The 18017-nt window shown below is 54.4% G+C and overlaps 1 protein-coding gene across 3 annotated transcripts in view; it reads right to left on the bottom strand.

Moving 5' to 3' along the window:
- The window catches only part of CASZ1 (castor zinc finger 1), a 183652-nt gene that overhangs the window by 145334 nt on the left and 20301 nt on the right, over positions 1 to 18017 (bottom strand). For 2 of the 3 annotated variants that reach the window (XM_083802600.1, XM_083802602.1), the window contains exon 2: positions 5671 to 5814. The gene's annotated coding sequence lies outside the window, so the exon portion shown is untranslated. Of the gene's footprint in view, positions 1 to 5670; positions 5815 to 16023; positions 17236 to 18017 lie in introns of those variants that run through there. The other variant, XM_083802601.1, reaches the window with a different exon arrangement.

The following is an 18017-nucleotide window of genomic DNA, read 5'->3' on the forward strand; positions in this document are numbered from 1 at the left end:
CCAGGTAGGAATTGCTTCCAAGTGCCACCTCTTGTCACCTTCGCAGTGCTCGGTGTTTTCCTTAAAGCCTGAGATCTCACCAGTTACGTACGGTTTTTGTTTTGTACGACGGGATGTGTACAGTGCCTCCCTCTGCCCTCCCACCAACAGGGCACAGCAACCTGAAGTGGGATCTCTGCGCATCCTAAACACAGAAACCTCGGCATTACGGAGCCTTATAACTGGGGGGAGGAGGGGAGCAGCTTTTGACTTCTGAAAGGACAAGGCTAGCAATATTGTTTGCTCATTTTACTTTCAAACTCACCTTAGTTTGTCCTCTCCTCTTTTCTCTTGTACATCCTGTTAACGTACAGCTAAGCCAAACTCAGCAAGAATCCCAAGACAGACACTGAGGCAGATCGCAAACTGCCCTGGCAAAAACCAGGATACCTCTGCTGGCTGAAATTGCAGCTCTGCTGCTTTACATCAGCAGATGGCTTACCTGTGGCTCTTAATGGTTAATATATAACTGCAGCAACAACAAAAAAAAGCCCCAGCATTAATACATAATTTGTCAGAGGCAATATGCTAGAACAGCCTTTCCATATTCAACTCCAGCATGAGATAAGCCTCACCTGCAGCACCGCCCCGTGGGCTGAGCGCCGGCGCTGGAACGAGCCCCAGTGGAAGACGTCAGAGAACCGATCACGTTCACTGTACAATATTTGTTCATTTCTCACATTTTTTTTCATTTTATCAACAGATTTCCAGGAACCACATTTTGAACATGCATTTCCCTTGAACACTCACTCACTCGCATGCTTAGCACTGATTGCTCCAAGTGCTTTCCAACCGGTTCTCCTTGAGGAACCCCGGCGGGTCAGTGTCCCGTTGGCTCTCGCTGGACAGCTGGGGGACAGGCGGCCCCACACACAGTGCCTGCACAGCCAGACACGTTCCTAAATGTTCAGTGGAGCCCTACAACCCGGCGGAGCACCCATCATCTTTTCTTTGAGCTAGCTGTTTCACCAGGGTGCCGCAGAACTGCTGCCTGCATCCCACCCGCGAGACCTGCTGGGGGATTTGGTGAGGGTAGGAAGAAATGCTGTCAGATGGTGTAAGGAATGAGGAGATCTGGCTTCTCCTCCCAGCTCTGCTTCTGAGTCATTATTAGCATAAAATCAGGTTTGTTACATCACTGAAGCTTGAGTAAATAAACCAAGACTCATCGCCGTGTTTTTATTTTGCAATACCTCAGTGGGCTCCTCTCTACAAACAAACACTGTCAGTGCTCATTGCAACTGCAGATGGATGGGGAAGGAAAGCGGCAAAAGCACCTAGAACAGCCTAAAACCTTTACAAAGAACAGCAGAGCGAGATCACCACCTTTTTGAAGACACTCACTTCCACAGGACAGGAGTTTAAAAAGAAGGCAGCCCTTTCTTGGCAGACTAGAAGACACCTCGTGCCCGCAGGTATGACTGAGCCGATGGGTAAGAAAGATTGAGAAACATCCCGATCCTCTTCTGAGGAACCAGGGCTGAAATCCTGACTGTTTACGTCAAAACTTGTGCTTGCTTTAATAGTGCCAGGATGTAATCTCCATAAAGCTCAAGTGTGAAGGCAGAAGCCTTGAGAAAGAAACGGCCACCTCCATCAGCAGCAGCTCCAGGAGCCCACACCACGAAGCCAGAAGAACGACTGACGGTGGCGGTGAAAGCAAGGTCTGAGCGCACCAAGGCCTGGCCCCATCTCCCCGGTACCGAACATCCTTTTTCCACCCGAGTTTTGGAGCAGACTGCTGTGCTGTGTGACAGGCAGCTGTCAGCCCTCACTTAAGCACCGGGCTTCTTTAGGGCTAAGCCGCTGCACGTACCCACACACGTGAGCTCCGTGCTCGCTGCACCACAGCCCCTGTGCTCAGAGCTCCTCCAGCAGCGGGGCCGAATCCTGCCCGGCCGAATCCCTCACTGCAGGAAAACCTCAGGAGTTTCTGCACCGCCGCCCCTCCTGTGGATGGCGGTGGTACAAAATCAGGCGCTGCCCTGAGCCTTTCCAGTCTATGCAGATGCCTCTGCCGGACCCAGCCCTCCATTTAGAGGCTGCACCAGCCTCCCCGTGAGCAGGCGGTGCTAAGGACCCTACAGGATCAGGCCCCTGTCCCACTCCCAGAGCAGACACGGTCGGGACACGGCCTGCCGAGCACACCATCCTCCTTCCCCGCCTTTGACTTCCCCCATTCAGCTTTCCACAGCCGCCAACCAAACATCTGATCGAAGGCCCGGGGGAGGGAGTCAGAACTGTCCAGTCTGGTTACGAGTGAAGGTCATTGATCTAGTGCAGACCAGGGATGCGGAAAACAGGGGAGGGAGGAGAAAACCCTCGGAGAGAGAAAAGAGGGAGAGACACGGCGTGCGCAGGGAAGGGCGGCGGAAGCGGCTGGGACACGGTTTCACACTCCGAGACCCAAGGGCTGTTGTCAACCCGTCCTTCACGCTCACGTCTTGTCACACTAGAGGTCAGGTCTCCCAAGCGTTCCTGGAGAGCTGAGCTAGCCCATATGGCAGGCAATATGTTAACAATATGGATCAGCTGCTCGTCAGGGCCTGAGCAGATGGATGTGACAACCCCGCTCTTATCCCAGGCAGGCTTTTAGCATCTTCCCTCCCCTCCGCCACGCCGGACGCGCTCTGCCCGGGCACCGCCGCCTGCAGCCCCGGTGGGCCACGAGCTCCAGCTGAGCACAGGCACCCCAAAAATACCTGCCTGGTTCCGTGGGCTGGGAGCGGGCAGGGCAGAGCCCCGTTCACAGCGGCGCGGGCAGGAACCGGGCCAGACCTCTCTCCAGTGAGCGCACTGGAGATGGAAAGTCCTCGCCACGATCCAGGTGGGCGCTGTGAGCTCCAACCAGGGCGCTACGGCAGACGCCGCGCTCAGATCTCTGTACGTGGCGTGTTACCACCAGGTGCCACACGTTGCAGTCTAGACTGAGTTTTGTAACTGCCTGGGAAAATTTTCTCTCACAGAACAAGTAATACATAAATAGATGTATATTTTAATGGGCAAGCTAAACTCCTCCTGGCAAAGGCAGGCGAGTTGATTTCGTACACAGGCGGGTAAATTTCCACAAGGATTTTGCAAGGCTGTTTTGTGCTCCCCAGCCCAGCTCCGATCGGAGCCGTGCGGGCCGGGCCCCGCTGCAGCTCGGAGGGAGGCAGCGCTCCCACCTCCCGGCCCAGCAACACCAATGCCCTCAGCCCAAGCTAACCCCCCAAATTTAGGTTTACTGTAGGGTTGAAGCGTGGGGAAACGTTTTGCAAATTCAAAGAGAGATAAAGCAGGTATTTCTAATCACTTTTCCACGTACTTATCTACATTTTTTCCTGCGTAAAAGGCTACCCTTCATCAACTGAACAAGAAAAACCCTCCAACCCCTACAGCTGTAGGACTGAGCAGTGCGTGCTTATAAACAGAAAGTGAAACAGCAAGCACAGCCTAGGGATGGGCTCTGGAGAACGTGCAAGCAGCCTCTGTAGCCCAAAGTACATTGAGCTTGTTTTGAAAGTAGAAGCCATACAGCTTGCTCCGGGGCTGAAGACTGGAACACTGGGATTTCTGGTCCAGAGCACGAACGATCACAAAGCCACATGCCTGAAAGGCTAAACGCATCTCCCTTCACTGGAGTGATGCCTGTAGAAGCAGGGGAACCTCGGAAAACAGCTGGAGCTAAGGGAAATATTTCTGTTGTCTCTAATGAGCTTCTGTCCCCCAGAAAGCAGCCCCTGAAGGACCCAAATGCGCACAGACAAAGCACCCAGGAGCTGCTAGGAGAAGGCAAATGTCGCAAGGGATTACTGATCCACAAGAACCCGAATCTTAAGGTTCACTGAAGGAATTGCTGATGTACCAGTCCCCTTCCCTCACCTCCTGTCCCAGAGGGGCTGCTCACCCCGGGCCCATGCCAGATGGACACACAGGGCTTTCAATACCAGGAGCTTTCCCAGCAGAAAGCAGTGAGAAGGTCAACAGACCCTGAGCCCATGCAGCAACTTCCTCAGCAGTTCTTCCCCCTGGATGTGGGGCCTCCCTGGAGAGGCACATAACAATGTATGATGAAAAACTCACCTGCTGTAGTCAACCTGGAAAATTATATCTTATTTCATAAAACCATCAAGGCTCCCTGTGGTCCAGCACCCCATCCCCTTGGGCAGAGCTCTGATCTGGGAAGCTCTCTCGCCTCTGGAGGCCAGGGAGGGCACATGCCACTGCTCTAAAAGGGGACACAGGCACTAGAGTGGCTTACAGAGGGATAAAAGCCAGAGTTCCCTACATTAATAGTTCAAAACCAAGCTGTCCAAATAAAGCATGCCAGACCCTGGAGGAGTTTCAGCACGAGGAAGGTGTGGAAAGGCACAGCTCACCCATATCCCTTCCTGAGGCACGCTTTATTTACTGGCAGGTTTGCTGAAAGCACTCGGTTCTGTAGGCTCTGAACACGTGGCAAGCGCTAAGCCCTGCTGAGCCTTAGAGGATCACGGCTGTTGCTCTTTATGGTAGGACATTTGGAACATGAGTAAATTCCCCCATGTCGCACACGGCCAGGGACGGACAGGGAGAGCTGCCAGAGAAGCCCCAGACCTACATCTTAGCTCCGTCACTTCTCCCCTCTTCCCTCCTGCTGAGCCAACGCAGCTCCTCCACCCCGATCCTTCCAGCCCAGGTCTCAGCCGTGTTTGTGACTCACCACGGCCCTGGACACACCGCTTCGCCCAGGTACCATTTACGGCACAGCAGCAATATCAGAGGAACACAGTGATAAACAATCCCCACAGGCACTTGGGGTTGCTGATCTTCTTTGAGACACCATCATCCTTCAGTGGTGCCGACACAGTATGCAGGTACCCCCTAACAAAACCTCTACCCCTGCAGATCACAGGATCATAGAACGGTCTGGGTTGGAAGGGACCTTAAAGATCATCTAGATCAGACCTAACATCACACACAGCCCAGGCACAGCCAGGATCCTCAGCCCCTTCCATCTGGAGCAGCGTGGCAGTGCCACTGGGTACCTCCCAAACCCTCAAAGCATTGGAAAGAAGCATTATCCCCCGTTGTTATCGTACAGCTGCTTTCTTCCAGGCCATGTTTTGCCGTACCTTTCTTTGTAGAGAAGCCGCGATGGGAGCCAAGCAGTGAAGAAAGTAAAATGGCTTTTAGAAACACAGAGTCCCACCCCCACACAACCCTTTTGAGTTTCCCACCGTGACCACAGACATTCTCAAACTCCTCTTCTTTCGCGAGACGAGTCAATCAGAAACCATCCCACACAATACTTACCCAGGGGACTCCCGTGCCAGCCTGTTCTGGCACACCGTTTAGCTAATTGTTAACACTGCACACCAGCTCATTTGGAAGAAGGTGGCTACGGGAGGCAGTTATTCAAACCAGCATTTTGCCGTGTCGGGGGGTGCCTCTGTCTGGGCGGAGATGGGCAGCAAGGCCAGGGGCTGCTCGTAAGCCAGCCCACGACAAACCAAGACCCCGTCACGCATCTGTGACCCAAACACTGACTTTCAGTATTTCTTCTAAACTTTATCGGCCCCAGATTCCCCAGCGACTTGAGCGGAGGCTCTGGAGAGCAAAACCCACTCCAGTCCTACTTCAGAGTTGATCCCAGAACAGAGCCCGTACCTTGCATTGAGAAGTCACAGGCTTCAAGGTCCATTCCAGTGTACAAAGCCGGGAGAGGAGTCAGGGTCTTTGTTTGGGAGGTGGTCTCAGGTGAAGACGGGGTGAATCTGATGGCTTCCCTTCACTTGGTGAAGTCTCTTTGCCCTGAGGAGAGGTTCAAAAAGGAAATGAATATTCCCTGCTGAGCAGCAGAAGAGCTCAGGTGAATCACGAGCAATGACGCCGAATGCCACAGCCTCCCACAGACCTCAGCCCTGGGTCACACACAGCCGGCCGGCAGGGCAAGGCGTCGCACACCCTGCCCGACACATCTCAGCCCCGTGCCCTTTTGCTGGCAGCTCAGAGGTCACGGCACAACCCCCGGGTGACCGCGAGGTGCCCGCCCGGTGGGCCGCAGGCTCCGACTTTCCCCGGACAGAAATCCGGGTCGAGCAGTGGCAGCAGCAGCAGCGCTAAGCCACTTACTGAGCAGCTTCCCCCCGCGCCGGCCGGGGAACACGAGTAAATTCCCCATGGAACACGGAGGTGGAACATGCCCCCCTCCTTCGTGGGGGGATCGCCTTCGTGTCACAGCCACGGGTAGGAGAGCGCTCTGCCATCAGCCCCACGTGCCCCCCGAACACATTACAAACAACCGCACCAGACAAAGGAGGAGTCCTTATTTCCAGTTTAGCGAGGCACACGGTAATTAAGTGACTTGTCTAAGGTCGCTTGGCAAACGCGAGGCAGATTTGGGAACCAGAGCTAAATCTCACAAATTTCGGTCCACGAGCTGGCCCGCACAAGTCCCGCTTCCCCCTTCGCGCTCTCATCGGACATACGCTCCCACCTCTGCAACAGGTTTCACCCTTCTCCCCGCGCTCCCTAGACAGTTAAGACAATTCCCTTCCATTTCCTGCGTTGGAGGAAATGGATAAATACAGAGATTAAGAGAACAAGAACTTTTACCTTACTTACAAAATTAAACCCCGTCCCAGCTCCAACATTTGACAGAAGCTCGGAAGCTTCAGACTCTTCTGGGAGGTGGGATCTCTACACTGGAGGGTTTTGGTGGTGGTGGTGTGTTGTTTTTTTTTTTTAAGCTTCCATCAGACAAAAATAAAAGAAGCAAAACAAAAGAGGGTTGTTGAGATCAATTTGTGATAGGTGTCGGGCCAAAGAAAATGGAGCCAAAGAAGTCAGAACCCTGCAACCAGCAACCTTTGTGTCAATTTAAGCAAATATTGTGGCGTTTCCATGGCAATCCCTGTTTTGAATATCCACTACACTCACTTTTTAAAGGGCTTTTCCTGTTTGCGTTTCAACTTCAAAACCTGTAAATATTTTCAGCCTTAACACATCCCTACCTCCCCCAGCGTCTGAAATCAGATGCTATCACAGCTCCGACACGAAGCCCTCTGCCTGCAGCACCCCAAAGCCGTGAAGATCCACGGCAGAAGGGGCCGGCAGCCCCACCGTGCCCGCAGCGTGCCCAGGGCCCGGCCCTTTCCCTTCCCAAATTTCCCTTCCCAAACCGGAGAGCGAAACGAGCCCTCGCAGACACGCGGGACCGACAGCACGGGCCCGAGGCGAGGAGCACACAGCAGGTGTTTTGCAAGCCTCCCGCAGCCCTGCCAGCTCTGGCCACCTCTGACCCGCCGCACCGGGCGTTATTTCTGCTCCGGCCTCTTCCCGTGACCCGCGGGGCCGCGGCTCGCCCAGCCCCAGCGCTGCCCCCCGGCCTGGCCGGCGCTTCCCTGCCTTCCCCTCTAACCCAACCCGACGGCGTCAGTCAGTCACGGTGATTTATGCCTCGCTGCGTCACGCGCAAGTTGGAGATGAAGAATTGTCAACCTCGTCCTCGCTTGCAGCCCGGGTGGAAGTTCTCCAGCAGCCTCAGCAGCAGCTCGCGGGTGCCTGCTGAATCGCCCTGCCCCTGCCGCACCAACGCGGAGCCCACGGGGAAAGTCCTGGTGCAACGCGCCCTGGTCAGGTGCCGGCATCGGCTGCCGTGCACCGAGAGGACACGGTCGGCGTGGCTGGAGGAGCACGAGAACAGCTTCTGCTGCGTGCCCCAAGCGGGTTGGGGGCTCTCAGCCCCAAGCCCCTGCCGTGCAAAGCTCCGGCCCGTGCGCGCCCTCCTGGCCGCGTGGGAACGCACTGGTTAATTCGGAGTTTCCTGGCTGAGATGGATTTGTGCCAGGCCTCAAATGTTAGCTTAGTGCAATTTTTGGGAAGTCAATTTCCTTTGTTGTTGTTTTTTTTTTGTTTGTTTTTTTTTCCTTAAGTTTTTTTTTTTTTCCTCTCTTAATTTAAATGGAAAAGTAGGAGCATTCGAACGAGCGTCAGGACAGGGCCGTCCATCCATGGACTGCCGTTCCCCAAGAGCATTTCGTGGGTACCATGCTACGTGCACGGAACGGCCATGGAAACAAACGCCAAGTGACTTCAAAAGCCGTTACGCTGCATGCCCGCGGAGGCAGCCCCGCGGGAGCGGTGCCGTCCCTCGCTCCAACCACGTCACTCCTCCGTCCTGACCACCGCTCCCGCGACGCCGGCCGCTTCTGATACCACCGGCAGATGATGCACGATACCTGCTGTCCTGGCCCCCTTCCAGCTCAGGTAATTACATCCTACAGCAGTTTCAGCTGGATATTTTATCCCTTCTTCACTTCCGGCCCTCTGCTGCTGCACCGGGAGTTGCCAAAGCACCGTCCAGATCCACCCCGGATGTGAGTGCGCGCCGGGGGCTGGAGGGAATTCTGCACATCCCCACACGGAGCCTGTTGCTGCAGCAAACAACCTCTACGAACACGGCGGGATGTACCTCCTTACACACCCCATAACGCCCCGAGAACGAGGTGAGGAGCTGGGAAAACAACACTGGCGTGCCACGCCGGGAACCCACAATTTCTGGCCGCACGCGCTCAACGCTGCCCAACGGAGCAGGCGTCTGCTACGCGGACACCTGGCTGAAGTGGAGGCTCTCCTTCCATCCTAGGAGAAATTAAAACTCGTGGTGGCAACGGGGTAAGGCTGAAGACAGCCCCAGCCTGGGCAGCACACATCCCCTCCCTCCCCAGGGTGCCGCACGTTGGCTTTCCCCATGACCACAAGAATTTGGAGCCCCGTGAAGCCGCCGAGGGCAGAAGGGAACGGCGCGGTGGCCACCCCTGCCAGGAGAACTCAGAAGCCCCCACGCCTGTAACTGGGCTCCATCAAACCTCTGCTGTGCCCTCTTCATCTTTCAGAAGGTTCTGGGCCAGATCCTCACCTGGTGTAAAATCGGCGCAGTTGCGTTGGCTTCAGTGAAGTCATGCCAATTTAAACGAGTCGGGGATCCGGCCCTCCAACTTACTGGAGCTGCCAGTTCTTCCCTTGGATAATCCCGAGGGTGATTTCACAGCAAGCAGCAGCACAGGCCCAGCCAGCCTGGCAGGATCGGCTGCGCTCTGCTACCCCCCACGAGCAGGGCGGTCTGGGGCAGCGTCCCTACGGGAGACCCTGCTGCAGCAAGGCCGGGTGGGTCACCCTCCGCTGCTGCTACCGGGCTCCCTTCTCTTTTCCTTAATGAGAGAGATAGAGACCAGAGCAGATCGCTCTAGGCGTCGGATGCAGGCCTTCTCCTTGCTCCGACCGTGTCGCCCAACACACCCAGAGCCTGGGCTCGCTGCGTGTTTTGGGGGCCAGGAACAGAGCTGCTCGCTCGTCCAAGCCCAGCCAGGTCAGGGCTTCACTTGCAGCTCCAGGAGCAGCACATCCTCGTGCACAAACCAAACCTGGCCGTGCCTTCCTCGTGCTCCCACCAGCCTTCGCTCCAAGGAAGGTGAAGAGCTCCATCAGAGCTGGCGAGGATGGCTACAGGTCCCCTCCTCGTCCCCGCTTCCCACCCGCCCGCAGCACGCCTCACTGCCAGGGAAGCGGGCGAGCCGGGAACGTGGCACGGCTTCAGCAGGCACCGGGTGTGCAAGAACTTTCCGTGCTCTGCCCTCACAAGTCCTTCGCTATCCCCCCCAGAGCAATTTTCTAGGCAACAGCGTGGTTGCATTCCCTTCCCTATCTCCTAATAAATATCATGCTAAGCAAGATGAGTATCTTCTTCCCAGACCAAGCGGCATGACCCACTTTCTGAATCAGGGCAGATGCAATTGGGCCCTGGAGTCCTGGACCCCTCCCAAAGCAAGGAGATTTTGTAACAATTACAGCAAGAAGCAGAAGGAATAGAAAAGTAATAAGTGATCAAAGAGTGCAGTGGTGGAGCTGAAGCTGTGGGGTAATTACTGCTCCTCGCCATCCCACGCTCTGGCATTTTCCTAGGACACTGAGGCAAGAGCCCCGTGCGCATCCATGACATCTCTCCTCCGCTGCCCTACATTCCTCAAAAGTAACAGGTCCGATTTCAGAGCCTGGCTAATGGCCCGGGCAAGGACAACTGCTGCCCCCCGACACCCACCTGGACCTCTCCCCTCTTCCTTTCCCTTCCCCAGCGCAGAGCAGGAGGTTCAAGCTGTGGCCCTCCGCAGAACCACAGCGTATCCCGGACGGGACTCGCACCGAGCCCAACTCCAGCTTTAGGCACAGCGAAATGGAAAGTCCCTGCCCAGGACTCAAGCTTTGGGCCAGCAGGTCACAGAGCACAGAGGGGTGGCACGGTCGAGGTCCCAGCGATGCCACCCTCCCTTTGGGGACGCTCCGTTGTCCCGAGGAGCAGCTCCGTGCCTCCCCCGCCGCAGCTGGGATCGGACTGACCCAATGGGCACGGAAAGCAATTACCAGGAGGTGGAGTGAACATCGGCAGCGCTTTCATTGCTTGAACCCGCAAATAAGACTTCCCTCCCACAGCACTGCGAGGCTCCACGGCCAAAAGCGCACAAAATCCCAGGCCGACAAGCCGCGAGGAGCCTCTGCCCCAAGCAGCTCCTGCAGCGAGCTCAGCTCCGGGGCGCACGCAGCCACAAGCCCCCGTGCCCACGCCACGGTCACACGTTGCTCTGTTCCCCTGCCCACCACCACGGACATCACCTTCGCTGCCCGACGCGACGAGGCAGAAGCAACTCTTACAGGAATTTGCGGGGCGATTTCTCTTTAGTTCGATATAAATTAAGAAAAGAAAAACCCTTTCACCCAAACTTCAGAGATAAAGGGGGAAAAAAAAAAATCTTCATCTTAATTCAAAATCCTATTTGATGTGTCGTGGCATGAAAATGTTTTTCACTGCATTTTTTCAGTGTGATCTCATGCACCCTGCAAACGGGGTACGCCCAAAACACCAGGTATTTTATGGGACACAAACAGAGCGCAAACATACACAATTAAAAAAATGGGATTGGTAAATATTTAAATTAATCTGAGCTGGCATCTGTGCAGCCTCCCCTCCCAGAGAGGGAGATGTTTGCAGCTTTGAAAAAAAGAGAAGCTAATAACATGACCTTTTCCTTCGTGTTTGTGAGCTCGCTGCAGCTCGGTGGGTTGGAGCAGCGCAGGCACCTCCCAAAACCAAGTCCAGCGAGCGGCCGGGGCTGCCTCCCGCCGGCACCGGGGGCTCGGGGCAGCTCCGGGCACGAGGACTGAGCTGCTGGGGGGAGTTGCTCTGACCCGTTTGCCCGTCTCACTCCGTAATGCACGGGTTTTGCTGCTTTTTTTGTTGTTGTTGTTGTGCTTTGTTTTATTTTTCTTCTCCTTTTCAGTTTAATTGTTGGAGGAGTTTATGAAGCTGTTTGCCAAAACACAATCGACTCCAGGGAGCCAGCTTACACAAAAAGGGTGTGCCGCCAGAGCCAGGCCGGGCAGCCATGGAAACCACCACCTCTTTGCATTTGCCCAGGTGAAGCCAACGCTCTGCGGATGGCTTGTGAAATCCGCAGGGACCTGCGAGGAAGCGAAACGCCTCCCTGCAAGCGTGCGCTGAGCGCTCACAACGTCGGCCCCTGCCGCCTGCCCCGAGCCCCCAGAAGCAAGGCTGAAGGCTCGCGCTCCCCCATCGCCGTCCTTGCTCCAACCACCACAAAGCACCCAGCGAATGCACGGGGTGCTCCGCTCGCACTCCTCCACGCTGGTGGCACGGGCGAGGCAGTCCTGCCCCCGCAGCACACACACACACAGACTGGCACGCTCCAAAAACCCAGCCGGACGGCCACATGGAGCCACCTGTGTGCAAATGAAAGGCGCCCAGCACCAGCAGCGGGGCGTGGGGCTGGCGTGTGCCTCCCCGAGCCGCGGGACCCTGGGTCTGGCCGCAGGTGTGTGGCCAGGGGGATTTTGCCTGGTGCACGTGGGTGGCCAAGAGGGACCCCAGCTGCGTTCTTCTCGGTTTTCAAAAAGGAACCTGAATTTTTGGGAAGCACTGGCTGCCGGGCTGGCAGAAGCCATCCCAGGAACACGGAGCACAGGAGGGTGTTCAACGCCACCCAGCTCATTTGAGCGTCTGCTCCAGGACGCTCCTGCTACCGCAGGAAGGGGCAACATCCATTTACTGCCCGCTTTCTGCTGCAGAAAGCGTGCTGAGGATTTAAAGGCACCTCGGGTTCTGGGACTGCAGCCTCCCTGGTGGGATGCCGAGAAGCAGAGGGCGCAGCCCTTCCAGGCCAGCTCCTGCAGGGCAGCACAGAGCATCACGCAGCACACGGCGCGACCTGGAGAAGCTGACCTGGCTCTGAGAGAGCCCACAGGAACAAACTTCCAGAATCGGGCTCAAAAAATCAGCGCTGAGCAGATCCAGCGAGAAGCCAGACCTCCCTTGCTCTGCTCTGACTTCACTCAGATGCATGACGGGGATGATTCGATCCCGGCGCTCTAAAGCCATCCCAGAGAGCCATCTGCGGACGGAGGCACCCGATATGCATCTGACACAAAATGGCTTCACCACGCAGCCCCGCTCGCGCCCAACTCCCCCCGGCACCGCGGCGGCTCAGCAGGTGCCAGCAGCGCCAGAGCACACAGGGGCACACACAGCAGCGCACCAGGGGGGCTGGCACGGGCAGGGGTCTGTTACGTGGGCACCGACGTCTCTCTTGGTTCAGGGAAAGAGGGCAAGTTTCGGGAGCCCATCACTGCATGCATTTACACCTGAGTTTGTCTCCAGATGCAGCGAGCTGGCCTTCCCCCATTCGCAGCCCCTCGGTTTCCCAGGTGCTGCCAGCCAGACCCCACCAGTGCCACCCGAGGCTTGCCCTGGCAGCTCCCCGGCTGCCTCTCAGCCAAGGCACAGCACAGGCAGGCTCTGGCCACCGAGCCCGGGCTGTCCCCAGCCACCAGGGCCGGGCTGTCCCCAAGCACGGCCCCAGCAGAGCCCACGGAGCCGTGGGGGGACCCCGGCAGGGCCGCGCCGGGGGCGAGTGCCGGTAAGGCTTGGTGCGTCAGCCGTTCTGGCATCGACCTCCCAAACTCATTCAAATATTTCCTTTTTTTTTTTTTTTAATTTAATGTTCCCTATAATTCATCTGTCCCAAAAGATAATCAATAGAGGCCGTAATGAAAATTTGAGCCATATTTTATGATCCGCTGCAGGAGAAAGGGCCACATCAGCAGGACTAGCCTTGGCTCCCAGCATCGCTCCTGCACGCGCCCGCCTGCTCGCTGGCCGGGTTCCCCACGTTGCCTGACTGTGGTGGCTGACGGGGGCACCCCTGGGAGAAGCTCGTGCCCTCCCCTCCGACTGCAAGCAGCCAGATCTGCGGAGGAAAGGTGCACGTGCGTAGGGGAGGGAGTGTGCGAAGGGCCCCGACCCAGCCGCCTCGGGGCACCTCGCCAGCATCCCAGCTCTGAAATCCTGCGGCCCTCTGCCGTACCCTGGGAGGAACGGGATGATCACATTGCAGAACCTGAGGAGTTTTTTCTGCCCTTCACAGGAATTCCCTAATCCTCAGCACTGCCTCTCAGGCAAGGTGGGCTCTGCGCTCCTCTTCTCCTGCTGGACCCATCACCATCATCAGGAGGGCGGTCGCTTATGGGGTAGAAGAGGCACCTGCTCTGTAGGGCTCCTGCCACTGCGCAAAGACCAAAGGGGTACTTGTGGGCTACCCAGTTCACGCCCCGGTGCCAGCCTCCCCGCGCTGCTATGGGGTTTTCATTCCACGTTATAAATCCCACAGCACCTCCATCTATTCCCCCGACACACACCCAGCAGGTTTGTTTTTCCTGTACTTGGACGCGGACGCAAGCAGTGCTGAAACGAAGGCAAAAGCCCCGTCCTGTTCCCGTAACACCTCTGCACCGCGGATTCCCAGCAGCGGCCCCGTCCTCCCTCCAAAGGCTGGAGCATATTTCACTGCCTGAAGCTGCCGCGTCCGCAGGGAGCCGGAGGTAACAAAACCGTCTTGGACTTGGCCGAAGGAAAAATATCAGAAGCGAAAGGCCAGAGCGAGGAATTTATAACAGCAGCTAAGGCAGCAAAATTACAAGTGCCTGACCAGGAGCTGCCCTCCCGCTCAGCGAGTCACGTCGTGCGGCCTCCCGTGTGTCTCGGAGGGCAGGATGCTGCAGGGAGCGCAGCCAGAAGCCGCCGGCTCTCTGCGCACAGAGCACCAGCAGCTGCACGAGCCCCCCGGCAGCGCTCAGCCGCCAGGCACAGGCTGAAGGCCAGGAAGGCTCCGCTCATCCAGGGGGGGCAGGCGGGGAGCTGGGAGGATCACCCCGCTCCAGCCCATTGCCTTTCCTCTACCAAACCGATCTAGTGACGGCAGGCAGGTTTACTGGTGACACTGCCTCCCCAGGGAAGCCAGAAAACGTTCCCACTCCTGTGAAAGATACAGACTGGCAGCTTGAATACCCACAACCAGCGGCCAGCAAGAGCCAAGCATTTCCACCTTCCCTTTCTCTTGGAAGCTCAGGAATAAACTATCTTTGTTTAAAAACATACGACACGATATTCAAATTAACTGTTGCTTCCAATACGTAAATAATGTGACCGAATTTGCAAGACGCGTGACGGACTGTGAACCCGCAGGACACGGGCGAGCAGCCCCGTGCTTTAACATCGGACAGGGGAGGGGACTCCAACCCCACGGCAGGACTGGGGACAGCACCGCGGTCCCTGAAGCTCGGTGGCAGCACAGTGCAGCCACCCTCAGCCACCCTCCTGCAGTCCCCAGCCGCCAACGCAGCAGTCCCCGCGCCGATCCGGTCACCTGCCCGTGAGGAAAGCACGCGGGGACGCACCGTGCCTGGCGCAGTCTCCAACTTGCCCCAGATTTGAACTGGTGACCCTTACTAATATCATCCAGTGCCTCGATATCCTCGGGGAGCAATCAGCACGTTTTATTAACCCAGCCAATTTTAGAAGTGCACACGCAGTATTCTAGTTCCTCGGTACAATTACGCGGTACGGGTCCAGCTCCCGCGGACGCCCATGCAGGAGCGACACGCTGCGCGACCACCAGCACGATGCTGAACGACCCCGGCTTCCTCAGAGCACACCCCGTGCCTGCAGACATCGCTTGCAGCAGGAATATTCCAGCCCGACATAAAGCCTCAGAGATCCCCACAACCAAATCCATTTTTTAAAATGACATGTTTCCACCTATTGGTCCCGGGAGTGAACTAATTGCTTTTGCTAGTTTTAAAAGCCAGAATTATTTCACTGGAAAAAAAAAAAAAAGAAGAAGAGTAAGTGCATGGGAACTCGGAGATTTCTGATGTGAAATCACCGTGCCTGCAGACATAGCCGCTGCCCCAGCAGTCAGAATTCCAGCTTTACGGCACGCCACGCCACGGGGGAACCCTTCACCTCCCAATGAAGTGGGGAAAAGAAGGAGTTAAAGTAACCTGACCAAACTCGAGGAGCCATTCAGCCAGAGCTAGGAGATAAGATTTCTGCCTGGGCTCTAACCACTAGGTTACCCCCTTCTTTGCTAAATAAAATTCTCAGTCTAAGGGGAGATTACTATTTACACTTGAAGACCGTTTCCCTAGCTTGTTTTGTTGCGTCCCCCTCCACTCCATTTTATATATTTATTTTGTGCAGATGACAGCCTACAAAAGGGAAGCTGCTCAGCAGGCATCAGTCCAGGACCAGGCTTCGGTTCCTATCTAGTTCAGAGAAAGACTTGCTAGAGCCACAGGCAGCAAGGGCCAAAATGTTCTGTGTCATCCTGAAAGGGAAGACGGTCTCGGCTCCCACCTCTGCCAACAAGCGCCCCCAGGCTCAGACACCCCGGGACAAAACTGCCCCCTTCTAGACCTACCTGCTCTGGCACATGGGCTGCACTGGGAACTCCAGTCCAGAACGAGCTACTTACAGACCACACAAACATGCAAATTACGTAGAGTAACAAAGCCAAAAATAAAAATCCCAGAAAAAAATAAAAGTAGAGGCACAAATTTCAGAGGAATGGTAAGAGGAAAGAAGCACGTGCCCTTCCAGAAACCTGTACTTACCTGCACTGAGAGGCAAAGACACCTTTTGGGTGCAGATACACACCCTAGGACATGTGCATCACATCACTCCTGCGAAAACCAGTCCTCATTGTTGAGCATAAACCAAAAGGGAAGTGAGAAATCCCTAAACACGGCACTTCTTCCAGGTAAAAGCAGCCCCACTGTTTGCTGGTAAAGCGTTAACTGCAACTCCTTTCCCCTGCTCTGAGGGAATTGCTTTTTATTTTGATGAGGCTCAGCTGTCTTTCAAATGAACCACAGCTGAAGGTGACCACCGCTAATTTTTTTATCATCTTTTTACGAACATGTTGACCTTAATTCACAAATGCTCTACAGAGTGAATTTCCTTATATTTTACTTTTCTTACTCAACTATTTCAGAGACATGGATTTTTAAAGATGAGGATGAGAAGTTAACTCATAAAAACTTGCACTGGTTTAAAGCCCAGCAACCTCTTAACTATTTATTTGTATTTTGTAGAAATTTGTTACTAATCAATTTATACTGAGCCAAAATAATTACTTTCATGTAGGCTATCAGTTTAACCACCACATCTCAAATTAAACTGGTATAAATGTTTTGCATGTAAAGGGCTTCAGATTATATAATACAAAGACGTCTGCCACCTTCTCCCTTTTCTCAGCATATATGCTCCGGATTTAATTTGGGCATTTATGCGCTGGACAGTGGGGAAAAGTCAGTGTCACTTGTGCACTCGGAGGTCTCTGCTGTCGTGTTTACACTGCAAATGAAGTTTGGAAAACTTGTTTAAAGTAAGCACTTTCTCCGCCAGCTCACTGTTTAATGGATGTTTTCCTTTCAAGATTTTTATTTATAAAGATCCCGTTTTGTTTTCCAAAACGTAGGGTTTACGGAGGAAACGTTCAGCCCTCAAATCATCATCTCCAGGCAAAGTAAGGCTGCTCAAGACGTTACCCGCTTATTGCGCACACACACCTCTACACGGAGATTCTTAATCTTCACCCACCCAAGATTAAGACAACTCAAATTATGAAATCGATACCAATACAAACAGCAACATCTATTACAGCTTCAATGTTTTCATTATATTTTTTTCTAAACTATTAAAGTGGTATGATTTTAATGTGATTGTTGTTGTTTAAGCAGTACAAATTCACAGTTGTTTGATGCTGTGAGTACTTATGCAAATGCCCCACTTTCCTTATACAAACCCGTCCTTTGACTCCTCGTGTGAGTAAAGAAAATATTTGAGTGTTTGCAAGATGAGGATCCATTTATATTTAAGGCTCCATTACTGATCAGGAGGCAGAGTGTCCTTAAGGTGGATATAAATTATAGTTATACTAATTTTAGGGCCCTTAGTCTCTGTCCTAGTGATGTAGCAGAAGAGCTTTTGAATAAAGGAGATTCTTCTCTCACAGCAGTTTCAGTTCTTTTCTTTCATTAACCAGGACCTATCCTATATATATATATCTATGTTTCCTCTCTATATGCATGTCTGAATACCTCTTTGAGGTTTAACGCTCCTGCACCTAAGATTCAAACATAACAAATCAAAAATCATTTTGCAAGCAACTACAACAGGCATTTCCAGAAGTTACATCACATAACAAGTCATGCAATTAAACTTTAATGAAAAAATAAAAACAAAAACACCAAGAAGCCCCTAGTGCTTGCTTTGTCTTTTAAACAATCCATCATAAAAATGCAGAATGTTAAAATGGAAGCACCTCTGACTAAAGCTGTGCCGTAAACAATTTTTTCCTAATGAATTCCACCTCTTTACTCCACTGAATCAGCAGAGCCGGATGGAATTTCTCTCCCCTCTTCCTTCTCTCAGTAGAAAAAGGATGGAGTGCTGATAAAACTAGTAACCCATGAAGATCACTTCCCCGAGGTGAGATGCCTCCTGCCAGCACTCCTGCTCTCAGGGGGCCGCAGGCTCGCGGCTCCCTCCTCCCCGCGACGCGGTGCCTCTCTCCCAGCTGGCCCCTGGAGAGCAGCGGGACCTT

The sequence above is a fragment of the Anser anser genome, assembly GCF_964211835.1.
Source record: "Anser anser genome assembly, chromosome: 17".
Classification (NCBI taxonomy): Eukaryota; Metazoa; Chordata; class Aves; order Anseriformes; family Anatidae; genus Anser; species Anser anser.